The following is a 12,308-nucleotide window of genomic DNA, read 5'->3' as shown; positions in this document are numbered from 1 at the left end:
TGACACTCCACTTGTTAACAGGTTTCAACCTGCTAAAAAATTCAAAGTACGCAGAATAAAATCCTAAATACTAAAATTCTCATTCTCTGCCAAAAAACTTAGTATTTCTAGCTTAGCAGTTCCTTCCCTTGAGCAGAGAGGAACAAATAGAAAAATAGTAGAACCAGAGAAATGTTGGCTGGAAAGGCCCTCTGGTGGGCACTCATTCAAACTCCCATTTGGAGCAGGAGCTTTGCTAGCGAAGCCAATAAAGAGAGAGAGCTCTCAGAAAGCAGAGAAGCTCCCCATTTGTATTTTGTAATTATGTACATTCATTCACTTCATACGATAAAACAGGTTTCTGTGTTACTGGGAAAACCATATCCTAGAAATGGAAAGCAGCGATAATAGGGCTTGGCAGAGGAGCTCTGAGATGTGAAAGATGGTGCATCGTGTGCACAAAGCTGATGTTTATCTCAGCCCAGCTGTCCTTCTAGTTGGAATCAGTAGAAAGAAGCATAAGCTCAGGTGCACTACTGTGAGCCAAATGGACTGGAATTACCAGCCACTCAATGCTGTTTTGTGACAGTGTTGCACAACACAGACATGAGGGATGGAGATCCAGTATGTGCCCCCATCTCTGATTCTGTGGGACACGGTTAGAGGGTTGCAATAAATAGCCAGAGCTGTTTGTACAGGACTATGAGCATTTCAACTTTCATGCTCAAGGGAAGGATGAGACACGCGGAACCATGTGGTTTATGGATAGGAAAGATCACTGCCATTTAGCTAGAATATAATGTGTAAAAACGAACAACTTCAGTGATTTCAGTAACTTGTTTTAGATTTCGGGACAATAGGCCCATTGTAGAAAAGACTTTGCTCTGTCATACAGGATTATGTTGAAAAGGTGACTGACAGTACAGAAACTTTCATAGTTATTTCCAGCACAGTGCAATAGCTTTGACAATGGCAAAAAGGTTATATCATTTGTAGATCTTGGAAGGAGCGGGGAGATGATGATCAGCATTCACTTGCAGAAATGAGTCTTCAGTCAAGATTTTGTTATTTAATGAGGTATTTAATTTGTTATTTAATTACATATCATTCATTGATTTTCACTAATGTGCTTTTTGCTGAGTGTCACAGTAGTGCTGATAACGAGGCAGTACCAAGACAGAAAACAAAAGGTCCATACTCTGGGATCACATTTAATAGAGCAACTGACACAAGTGGGAAAAAAATAAATTAAAAGAATTTATACTGATGCAGAAGCAATATAGTTCAAACTAAGTACAGTATGTGGCTAGTTGCTCTGAGTTGAACTTATTGTGAAATCCTATAATTCGATCCAAGTTCCTCTGAAGGAAGGAAAACAGAACATACGGCCCGAATGATGCTCTGTAAGAAGCTGCTGGACAACCAGTAAAATAATCTAAGCTTATTTTGTACTCTTTGAATAGCAATTTTTTGAACAATTTATCCTACAATGACATCTGGTGGTTGCTTTTCTTTGAGAGCAAGTTCTTGCGGAAGTATCCTGCCAAGAGTTGCCTGAAGGAGAATCTTCTCGTGGCAATAATTTGCTGGGGTTCTACTTTTTGGGGAAAAGTTCAAATGTATTGACAAGATCGAATACTTTTTTTAGTTAATAAACAGCACAGTCACTCCATCAGGCCTGTGGCTAATTGTCTTGTTGGAAATGATCTGATGGGCAAATATGCATCAGAGAAGCCACTGCTGCATCTGGAAGGTGTGCTGGTTCATTTTGCAAACAGCCACTGTTTGGCCCAAGAATATGCTGTAATTTGTCAGAGATCAGAATGCTCACATAGCCATTTTGACATCAGAAGTTATGGGTGCACTCAGGAGTGGGAGCATGTCCTTTTACAGCCATTGAGCATCACTGTGTTGAGGTACTGGGTGCTCTGCAGAGAGTGAGCCCCGTGCTCATATATCATACAATGGTGGCAGGGGAAAGCCTCAAAAGGCTGATTCTGTGCCCAAAACAGCTCATAAAAAATCCCTAAAAGTCAGTGAAGGTACAAATAACCTTCAATCATCTTGCTCCTGCAGCTGGAGATCACACAGTGACTGGAAAAAACTGCAATCCTGCTCCCAGCTGCAGATCAGGCTTTGGTGTATCCTCAGCGCTACTCAGCTCTTCATGGCCAGAACACGATGCATGGTCCTTGAATGCTTGTGCAAGTCCTTGTGGCCATTGAAGTGGACCCTTTGGAGCCCATGGCTACCACAAGTGATCTCCTGGCCACCTGGTAGAACCCAAGCCATACCTGTCCTCTCAAAATCTCACTGGCAGCAGCTCCTTTCAAAAACATTCAGGCAACTCAGCACCTCTGTTTCATGGGTTTTACTCTTTTGGGGGTTGTACTGGACAGGCTGCATGGAATAATTGCTGTCCTGTTCCAAAGACACCAGGTCAATAGCACAAGGGGGAGTTGCCCAAGGGAAAATATTCACAGACAGCAGCAAGAGATGGAATTTTAAAACTGATTTCTCAAGACAGACCTTCAAAGAGGAAACTATGAGCACATGGTGGCTGCAGTGCAGAAAGAGTAAAATTAATTCATTTCATGGACCTTGGTCCATATTAAAGTAACGTGGGAAAGGTGAGAATTAAGCCCTTACAGCTATCAGTGTCAAATACAGCATTGCTTCTTGGGGAAAACAGCAGAGGATTGATGAGTTTGGTCTGTATGCTTCTCAGTCAATAAGTCAGGATCAAGCTACATTGGGCTGGATTTCTGTCTGATACTCAGCATATTCAGGCTCTACATTATTAATGATTAAAACTGAATGTTGTTAGTTTAACTTCAGATTAAAGTCTTCATTGTGTTATCTTCTCAATAGATCCTCAAATGCTTTTGCTTTGAAAGTTCACCAGTTATTGCTGAGAAGTACAAATGATTCTTAATGCTGGCTTTTGTTCACTACAAAATTTTTTTCCACTTCAAAATTTTACAAAATATTTGGAGGATTCTGTAAAATATGTTTTTTTATGAAAGACTAAACAGAATTGTCTTGTTTTTGTGGTTGTGCTTATTTTTCTCCCTGTGACCTAAGAAAAAACTGGAAACTTCTGGATGAAAATGGGGTATGTATCTATATACTTTTCAACATTTCTCCTAGGGATAAGAAAGACCTCCCCCATACAAGAGCAGGATGAGGATACAGACAGCTGTTGCTGTTTATGCTCTAGGATTGTGCAGGCTCCCCCCAGAGAAGGTATATGCACAGTAGCTCATACATTGGGGACCCCTATAGCTCTGCTGCTGCTACAGCTCTTTTTCTTTAGCTTCCCTGCCTGGACTAGCAATTATGTGCTTTCTTATTCTTCCCCTCGGAGATGAAGCCCAGAGTCAGCCCATGAGAATCTATGCCTTGTTGGTTCACACATCAAAAATAATTTCTTAATATCTTTGTAGTCCTTAACCTACTGTTTCTCCTCATTATTGGCACTGAAAGTACATCTGTGATTTCTGCTGAAAACCCTGGCCACTCAGGATGCTCTATGGGTTCACTGCTTAGTATCACAAGGTCTTTATAATCTTTGTATGCTTAACTTTAATGTTTAGTCTTGTATATTTGCAGTTGTTTCTTGCCACTGGGGTATCAGGAGCAGAACTCATTTCTTTCATGGCTTAACATCTTAAATGTGTGAACACCTTGCATGATCATGCATCAGATGCCGATACTCAGCTCTTCTGGTCTGAGAGTGGAGCACTAGAATGTTTCACCTGCAACACCGCGGTGTTTTGCTTCAACATGAAAAGATTTGAGTTCTGTTTTCTTCTAGGTTTTTTTTAAAAAATGTGTTCCAAATCAGTGCTCTCCATTCAAATTTGACCTAATTAGGAGGTTGAGCAACTTGAAATGAAATGTTTCCTTTCCAGCCCACTGAAAACTTTTTAATTGATCTAAAATTTGACTAGAGAGTGTTTTCATTTCTCTTGCAAAGGAATTGGCTGTATTGAACTTGCCTGTCCTCCTTTCCCCTTGAAGAAAATGTATGACTTGAAACTGAGTTAATTGGAAAGTGTGGTGTTTGTGTGGCTCCACTTGTCTGCTGGTAGTCTCTCATGTGTGGCATCTCACTTCCTGAGGTTCAAAGAGACCAAGAGCAGATTAGAGCTCTGGCAGCTGAGCCCTTTCTCATTATAGCAGCTTTCCCACCTTCAGCAACCCACCTTTCCATCCACCAGAGGTTACATCTCTCCACAAGAGATGGCAGAGCCAGATGTGTGTCACCTCCACACATTTCACTCAGCAGGCTCCAGTAGCAGCTCCAGCCTCTCTCTGGAGAGAGATTGTGGCAGCTGAGGAGCCACAACGTGTCCACTTTCTGCAGCACTTTGTACAAGGGCAGCAGTTTCTGACTCTGTGTGTTAGGGTAGATGTGATGTGAACACCATTCCTAAATCAAAACCCCTGCCACTTGTGCACCATGTATATTAGTGTTACTGAAATACTTTGTGCTGTAGTTTCAGCGCGTTTTCTTTCTCCAGACTGCTGCATACAGATATGAGCTTATGACACAAAACAATTATAAATTACTTTTGTATAACGGCAAAAAGATTCAGGAAGCTACAGAAAAAGGGGCTGGATATTGGATAGAATTAAATTAATATGCAGAAGGGTAACAGATGGTATAGAGGAATTTTTTTTATACGTAAAATCGCTTATCTTCAACAGATATCAGTTACTGAGAACTTCACCCCTCTTGGTAACTAACATGAACTTCACCATCTGCTCTCTAGAGTTGTGATTGCACAGTAACTTTGCTGTTCTCAGCCTTCCAGAAAGTCAATTTCTTCAAATACTTTTCTTGAAAGTCGTTCTACTACTTTTCAACTTAACTTGAAAAAGAAGACAGTAGGAGTCAAAGATTTTACCAAGGTTGATTAGAAACCATCAGATAACACACTAGACTGCTGTAGAAGAAAGAAAAGCCAGAAGTAGCCCCAAACCAGTCTAGGCAATGTTTTTTCTCCCTTGTGGGTTTTGTAGGAAATGAAGATTTATTTCAGCTACTTTGTGAGTGCAACACCTGAACTGAACACTCGCCTGCACAAAACCTGGGCACCATCCTCCAGCCCCTTCTGTATCACTCTTTCTAGCTGTATTCTCACATTCTGCAGCAACCTGAAATCAATTCACAGTCCTAAGGGGCAGGCAAGAGGTTTGCTGAGAAGTCGTGAACTGCCACAGTACAGTCTCGGGTTTATGACTTATAAAGACACTGAATAAGTTCCATTTTCCTAGGCCAAAATACTTCAAATATTTCTCTACCAGCAATGTTTGTTCCTTTGGGAATTACTTTAAAAAGAAGATATTTCTTCTAAGAAATAGAGAATTTTCTTTGTTGTTAATAGAGTTGTCAACATGTGTTAATATTGCCTCACTAAGAAAGACCCGAGCTAGGAAAAATTAGCTTTGATACCAAAATTCTATTTGATATCAAATAAATAAGGGGAAAAAAACAGTAAAGTTCCTGAACAGGGGAAAGGTCTGATTGTGTTTGGCTTGTGAGAAACTGAGGGTCTTATATCCATTTTGATAATCAAAAAACTCAGGGTTTTCTCTAAATTATTACTTTTCTTTCTCTCTTTTAAAAAGTGCTTTTGCCCATATAGTCAGAGAAGAAAGGCAGCTGCTCAACAAGTGGATGCCATTGAGACAATCTGCTCCTGCTATAAATAATGTTGCAATAGTCTATGGAAATATGGGAGTCTTTCAGCAGCTTAGACACAAAAAAATCTCATTAAGGAATAATTCATGTGCTGTGAATGCCAGAGGTATCAGGTCAGACTGTCTTAGGAAGATGTGGGAATTGAACCAGGCTATGAAACTATCCTCTGTGTTGAGCTGTTGACTTGAAGAAAAGAAGAGGTGCCCCCACTGGATTTGAGATGGAGCCAACATCTAGCTTTTAGTTCCCACTGTTTGTTTTCTAAGACTCTAAGATTAGAAAACATGAAAAACCTCTTTTTGTTGTTCTTTCTAGTGAGAAAGAAATAGATATTTCAGTTTGAAGCAAATAAAATCACACTTCTACCAATTTTTAAAGCAATGATCCCTTGATAATTGTTAGTCTGTCAATATGTATGTCCAGTAACACTGAGAAGAACAGCCAGATGAATGCAATTACAGTTTCAGTGAGACACAGTATATGATTTAGCTCTAATGGTAGATATTCGTCTTTGTGACAGGGCAATGTTTATTAGTAATACAGGTAATCACCTGCCCTGTATTGCATGGGTTGTCTGGGGGTGTTGTACTTGCAAAAGAAATCGTGCTCACTTTGTACCAAGCCCGAATCACCACATCTTTATGATACCCTGTTTTCTTTCTGTCAGAAATAGCACGGATTGATTCAGAAATTACAGACACTGGAAGCCTTGAATTTCCAATTCATACATGTAGTGCCAGAAGATTCTTCGGATTCAGCATCGCAATTTGGCATAACAGCAAACTACTGGGAGAGAATGATTTGCTGATAAAGAAGTCTGAACTTCACAGCGGCAGCTCAACTAATATTTCCTAAGAATGTTATTGCACTATAGCCAGACTCATTGTGTTGGCTGTAGGGCACTGTCTCTTCTGGAAACACCCATTTCACAGTAGTTGCACAATTAACAGATACATTCCCAAATAACTCTCTGGAACATTTAATGTTTTTTCTTTCTTTAAATATTATTTCCATCCTTAAAGATGGTCCAATGCATTTTAAATCACACAGTAGTTTCCAGGATGGAAAGGGTATCCTAAAATCTGTTACAGCCTATTCCTCTCTGAACCACAAGCAACTCTATCTTGCTCTTCCTCCCTATGTGCCCTGTGCACCTGGAAGGTCTCGCTGGCCAAATTTACAGTCTGCTTGAACCAGTGATTCAGGGCAGTCTGCTCATTAGCACTTAATTTCTCCTTTGCTTGTGCAAGGCTCACTCCTGTGTAATTCCAGCAGCAGCGATGCAGTCAGACCCCAGCAGAGTCGGTGTGTGGAACCACAGCACCCCCTGCACCATCCTTCTCAGCCCTGCTCCTCGGGGTTGAGTCATTGGCTGAATTTTCTCTTTCTGTAGTTTTTGTCAGTGCCAAGCTTTAATTTTTAAAATAAGTTACCTGCTACTTAAGGCACACTTTATTTCCATATGAAGACAGGGAATACTCACATATTTGTCTCTGCTGTTTGTTCTGGAGAACTTATTCTCTGGGTAATTTAATATGTAGAAAGGTCAGCTGAGAAATATTCATGTGACAAATGTTAAGCAAACATTTCTTATTTTAAGGTGGACTACCCATCACCTTCATTCAAAGATGACAGTTAGGTATCACTCTATTTAAAAATCACAAGTCTGGAAATGGAATAAAAGCATCAGAATTAAATGGCATTTTGCAGAGCATTCTGTTTCAGTGGCTTTCTATGCTCACGTTATTATAGGATACGCTCACTGTGTACCCTGAACTCTTAACTTATCCATTCTAGCTTTTACAATAAAAACAATGAACTGTATAACACCAACTCCTACTACAATGGTCATTGCAGAAGGAGAAGGTAGATGCTGATTTTCTTGAAACAGACCAATTAAAACCTACCCCAAAGATGTTAAGTGCTGTATTTGAAGAGAGTTTAACACACTGATAACAGAGTGAGGCTAAGTAGTATGAAAGGCTGTGGAAATGCACTCAAGCAATGCAAATGAAGTGGAGTAAATATTTCTAGTAAAGCCTTGATTTTCTGTGGCACATGGGATATCAATTCATTGGAGGAGCACCGGGCTGTCATGTTAAGATCATCTGATTGTGCAGTCACTTCAGAGCAACCAGCCTCAATAAATAAATCTACAGATATACCATGAATTGAATATGAAATCATATTCAATACTTCTGCCAGCGGTATGTGCTGTGAGGTTGACTGATCTTTGCATGTGCAGTAAAACCTTCATTCCTGTGAAACATCAATTGTGGGCTTGTATGTATAAATGTACTTAGCCAAAGGCATCTGAGATGCTGTAATGCTTCCTGTGGAATCCTTCACTTGGAAAATCTACATGCCTGGCTAGTGGCTTTGGAGACTACAAGTTGCTCTGATACTATGCTGATTAAGCCTATACTGAGAATTGTGGGGATATTTGAAGTGAGCCTGATTTCCTTCTGATTGCACAAATGTGCTATTTCACAATTTCCTCCTGCAAAACGGCCCATTTTGAAATACTGGATGATGAGCTGACTGCTAAATGGCCCAAATAGCAGCTCTGTATCCTGCCAAGCAATTCACAACTTTGAAACAACCCACAAATGTTGGCAGGGTGGGCTTCATTGCTCCCTGTAAAGGAACATTGTCCTGAAGAAGGAGGTGTTTCTTAATGCTAACTGGGCCCCTAGGTGTGTTTGTCTTTGCGTGACCTTCCTCAGGTTATCATCAGTCCATACATTGCTCCTTCTAGCAGTTTAAATGGTCACATGTTTGTAGAATTGAATTTATGTCCCAAAACCTAAGTAAACTCTCACTTTGTTCATGCAAGATTAAAGTAAACTTGAAGAAAGAGAAACCGTAGCATTGTTCTTTTTTTTTCCTGAGAAGAAAGATGTTCTCTGTTTTGGCATCAATTGAAGTGGCAAAGTGAGACCTACACTCTTGGAGATCATTAGAAAAGCAAATATTTGCACTGTTTGGTGGCACAGAGGCTGCAGAGCACTCTGCCCCCGAGTTATGAAGCACAGTGCCTCACCCTGGGTAGCTCATTCAGAGACTCATGTTTGAGCAATGAGATTTTCCAGGCCTTAATTTTATGGCTATAGAAAGATTCACTTATGATAGAAATATCATCTTTCCTTTATCACATTGTCTACAGTAGAGGGAGAAATCCACTGAACAGTAACGGTCCTTATTTACAGGATTATATGAGGTTTAGGCACCACTCCTAAAAGCATTTTCTGCAATAAGGAGCTAATAGATTTTGGAGGCAAAGTGTTTGCAAAGTTTTAATTTCCATAAAGCTCTCACATTTCCTCATCTCTATACGTGCTGCATGTTTAACGGTTTTTTTTACTTCCCCCCCCCCACCCCAAAAAGTCAGGATATCCTTTCTTTACACAGATCTGAGGAACCACTAAATTAACAATGTAGACAGAGGATGGGCTGGCATTTTGCTACCAGAAACGTTTGGTTTGTCTTTTCTAACTAGAGGTCAAAGGTATTAATTACTTATATTTCTCTATCATGGCAGAAGGTTATTACTATGTCGTAGGTAGTGCTGAATTTGGAATAGGTTGTTTCTATTTGCTGCCTGATGTCTGCTTGTCTTTAAATAATAACATCAGTGCCCTTTTTAGAATTCAACAACTTTGCCATTATGCAGTAAACAAACTACTTCTGCTCTGGGCATGTTGATCTGCATTTCCAAGACACAAAGATAATAAGCACTACATGTATTCTTCTGTCAAAGATACTAAATCATAGAAGACATCTGCACAAAAATAAGCAAGTGAGAGAGGAATGCTCAGAAGGTGAGGAGAAAGGTTAACTCTGAGGGAAGAAGGGTTGGAATATTATGTTTTAGCAATGATGGATCAGCATCTTTAGTCCTTAATCTCCACTTTCTTCATGTCATAATACATCATAATACATAAACTGATGGTTCTGATCAGCTTGGTTTTATAGAATGTTTGCTTACACACACACACTTATATATGTCAGGCAAGGCTAATGGAAGATGGATATCAATGTTGGTACAGCAAATGGACTCCATACACTTCATATTGCAGGTGCTATTTGATTCCAACAACACCTTAGACAGAGGAGGTGTGTGACTGTCAAGCATACATCCAGAAAAAAGAGTTTCACAGGCATGAATCATGAGAGTGGTAAGACACCTCATTATTGCAGATTTCAGTGACTGGAATGCTGGCAAAGAACTGCAGTGGTGCAAAAGTACAGGAGAAACCCAGCCACCCTCCTCTCTGCACGTCAGTAAGAGCTTTCTATACAATTCCTCCCTGCCCTGCCATGATGCTGGATAAACTGCAGTGAGACACGAAGTACGGACTCAAATTCTTTGATAGGATTTTAGAAAGATTACTCTTTTGGTCCATAGAATGAAAAAATAGTGGCAGAGGGAAATCAAGATGCAAACAAGGAAAAGAGAGTCAGTAGGTTCACTTAGGAGGCCAAACGATGCTAGAAGTGCAGAGCAGATGCACAGGAGGGTGGAAGGAAGATGTAATGACATTCTTTTTGCAGAGCTGACTCCATTAGGAGGGCAGTCTCGCGTAAGATTTCTGGATACCTGTGGCTAGTGAAAAATCCTAATTACTGTCCTCTTCAAAACACATTCACCAAAGCAGGGGTGTCTTTTGCCTTAGCTTCTATATCACAACTGGCTTTCATAGCAGATTTATATCGCTTGCTTCAAACACAGTAGCTGAGATTTTAATCTTTGTTCCTAACTGATCACCTCCTCCTTCTCTAGCAGAAGTTTCTGACTTCTGATGTTTTAGTTTAGCCAGGATTCTCTTTCAATTATAATCTCTGACATCTTCTCTCACCATTCATTTTCCCATCCTTATATGTTTATTGGCTCTCTGTTAGGACATTTATTAATATTCTGTACAGCGCTCTTCATTCTGATGAGTCTTTCTCTTTTACATGCTTAGCCCTGTAGCTAACATTTCAAGAATGCAGTTAAGAAATTGTGATTTTTCATAAATGAAGTCTGGTTTGGTTTGGGTTTTTTTTCATTTTTTGCTATAATAAGGAAGTAAATACATTCATTAAAACAAGGGACTTGTCATTGAGTTCCAAGGAAATGAGGGAGTAATCACCTCCCAAATACAGTTAGATGCAAAACCAAGTCAGAGGCTCGCATGCAGAAGTTTGCTCATTCATCATTTTCATTTTGCTGGGGTTCTTTTGCTAGATTTCCATTTCTTCTTCTAGAAATTTGCATCTTCTTATATACATAGAAAAGATCTGGTCCAGAAACGGTCTTAATTATGAGCCTGACTCTGATCTAAGCATCTTGAGACATGTTCGAATATATTTTTATTAATTCAGCTTTCACTTTCCTGCTGCATTTAAGCTGTAATTCTATGAATGTTTTTCAAAATGGAAGTAACTGTGCTGAAAAGTGTATAGATACCAGGTATTAGTACAATATTTCACTGCTTGAACTAAATTTCCAAGAAAAATTGCTACAACTTATTTCTAAATATGCAAAATAAATTAATGCATGTAAAGTTTTGGTTTGTCTGCTTGTAAAACAGGTGTAAATTAGATGCCACTTTTTCTTTATTTGCTTTAAACTACTTAATTCTTACATTTTCCCTTTTTGAGCTGCAGTGTTTTCATTGATGAAGGTATATTTCTGAACTATCACACTCCAACAACAAAATAGGGAGATAATTTTTATCTATAGCACAGTTAATCATTTCAAAATTATTCCAAACAATCCCATTTTTGTCATTATGTAATCACATGTGGTTCTTAAAGTTTCTCTTTCTACTTTAGGGCATTTTCAGCATCCAAGGGAAACAACACAATTGAGGGAGGCAAAGAGGCAGCTGGGAACCGTAAACATTTCATTCCTATAGAAGTTGAATTGCTGACCTGTTTTCAAGCCCAAGGCAAGTCATAGAAGCTTTTTCATTTCATTTGTCATTATGAATGTCCTTTGTTTGTCATATAATGGAGAAGAAATAAGGAGGAAAAAATATTTTCTCTTGTTCTTTGGAAAAATTTCGAAGTTATCTCTGTGTCCTGTATTTGCTCGTGCTTGGTGTGTATGTCTTATCACCAGAATTCCACTGAATCTTAGCTACCTTCTGAAATAAATTTCAGATCTTGAGAAGAAATGCCTTTGCTGCCACATTAATACTTTGAGTCAGGTTTTAGTTATTCAAATAGTATATGAATGCCACTTTGGGAAAACCCAGAGCATCTATGAGTATGAGCCTACGAGCAGGGACTCACTCAGCAAGATGGTCAGTCCACATCAGCTTCAACCCTCTGCTGCCACAACTCCAAATAAGACACCTGAATCTGTTCACAGCACAAAGAGTTTAAATGCCAGACTTTTGGCTACTTTGGAATTAAATTAAAAAATGTGTAGGAACAGAGAGTCCAACCTGATATCACAAATGCTGGGGTAATACCCGGAACACTGGACTATTGACTTTTCTTGGAAAAGAACAAAGTCCTTCAGTGCACTCCCTAGAGATGCACCTGAAACACAGAAATCTTTGCTTAATAAATGTTTAAAACGAGTGCATTGACGTGAAACGTTTTGAGTTCAACAACCTCTGGGATA

This window comes from Phaenicophaeus curvirostris, chromosome 15 (genome assembly GCF_032191515.1).
Source record: "Phaenicophaeus curvirostris isolate KB17595 chromosome 15, BPBGC_Pcur_1.0, whole genome shotgun sequence".
In the NCBI taxonomy this organism is placed as follows: domain Eukaryota; kingdom Metazoa; phylum Chordata; class Aves; order Cuculiformes; family Cuculidae; genus Phaenicophaeus; species Phaenicophaeus curvirostris.
This window is presented reverse-complemented; position numbering follows the sequence as displayed.